Here is a 1,599-nt window from a genome sequence, read left to right as displayed (position 1 = left end):
GTGGCTCACAACCATCCTTAACAAGATCTGATGCTCCCTTCTGGAGTGTCTGAAGACAGCTACAGTGTACTTACCTATAATAAATAAATAAATCTTTAAAAAAAAAAAAAAAAAGGAAAAAAAAATCCAACTCCCAACAACCACATGAAGTCTCACAACCATCTGTACAGCTATGGTGTACTCGTACACATTAAATAAATAAATAAATAAATAAATAAATAAATAAATAAATCTTTAAAAAAAGAAAGAAAGAAAAAGAAAAAGTTCCCATTGTACCGCCAAGAGTGTACTGGATGCTTTTGATTTTTGAAATTGTGTGTGCATGTTAGTGGATATACATGTACACGAATATGCCATAGCTCGCATGCAGAAATAAAAAGAACAACATTCAGGAAGAAGTCTCTCCTTCCATCATGTGGGATCTGGAGATCAAATTCAAACCCAGGTCATCAGGCTTGATAGCAAGTGCCTTTCCTTTACCTCCTGAAACATCTTGACCACTCTGCATCAAATGCTTTTAAACAGTGGGCATAGAAAGAATAGCTGTGAAGCAAACTGAGGCTGAGCAAAACTGGTAAAAACCTGCAAAACGTACGCCAATTCTATACAGTACTTTGTCCTGACTTCCTTGTGTTGTTCCCTCTGACCAACTACTTTTGAATTGGTTCTTTCTCTTGGAGTGAAGTTTAGTGGGCAAAATAATAGTAGCTGCTGTTAGTGTGTACCTACATTGTGACAATGTGCTATGTGGTTAACAGACATGGAACAAAATCAAGTAGAGATGATTCTGAGTAAGCTAATCACTATTCAACTCTATTGAGTACTTCATCTACTGATGAAGGAGAGGCTGGCTACAGGACAAACATATGCTCATACTCCACACTCCATTTAGGATAGTTCACCCCAAAAGAGGTCTATTCGAGAGTTCTGTACTTATGTGCTAGTCTTGGTAACAGTAGAGACTCTCTCACCAGCTCTCCTGTTAAGAAGTGACATAGGCAGTGTATACTAGGACAAACCTGGGAAAGGCATACCTAATTTCAGGGGAGTCTAAGGTACTGTGAGATCCATGTTCTTCCTCCTCCTCTACCTCCCTTTACCACAACGTAAGAATCCTACCAGGATCCATGACTGAACCAAGACCTGTCAAGGTAAAGCAATGTGTGCCAAAGCCTTTATTCATTTATGAGATATTATGGTGTTATGTTTTATATGGTATTGTGGTTTGTTATTTAAATTTTCAATTGGGAGCTGAAAAAAATGCCTCAGCAGTAAACAGCATTGGCTGTTCTTTCAGAAGACCTATTTTGGTTCCATCACAAACATGGTGGCTTAGAACAGCCTGGAACTCCATTTGCAGGGTATCCAATGCCCTCTTCTTGCCTCTCTAGGCATTGTAGCACATGAGACACAGACATGCATGCAAGCAAAACATTCATATACATATAATAAATTATAAATAAACAAAAGTTTAGTTGTATTGTATCTCAGGGCCTGAGCTTTCTTTTTTTTTTTTTTTTTTTTTTTTGGTTTTTCAAGACAGGGTTTCTCCGTATAGCTCTGGCTGTCCTGGAACTCACTTTGTAGACCAGGCTGGCC

The 1,599-nt window shown here is 38.3% G+C and overlaps 1 protein-coding gene across 4 annotated transcripts in view; it reads right to left on the bottom strand.

Moving 5' to 3' along the window:
- Positions 1-1,599, bottom strand: part of Fam193a (family with sequence similarity 193 member A) — a 122,046-nt gene that overhangs the window by 57,388 nt on the left and 63,059 nt on the right. The gene's annotated exons all lie outside the window — the stretch shown is intronic.

Source organism: Mus pahari, chromosome 13 (assembly GCF_900095145.1).
Source record: "Mus pahari chromosome 13, PAHARI_EIJ_v1.1, whole genome shotgun sequence".
NCBI classification, from domain to species: Eukaryota; Metazoa; Chordata; class Mammalia; order Rodentia; family Muridae; genus Mus; species Mus pahari.
Note: the sequence above shows the minus strand (reverse complement) of the source record. Positions and strands in the feature narration are given on the sequence as shown.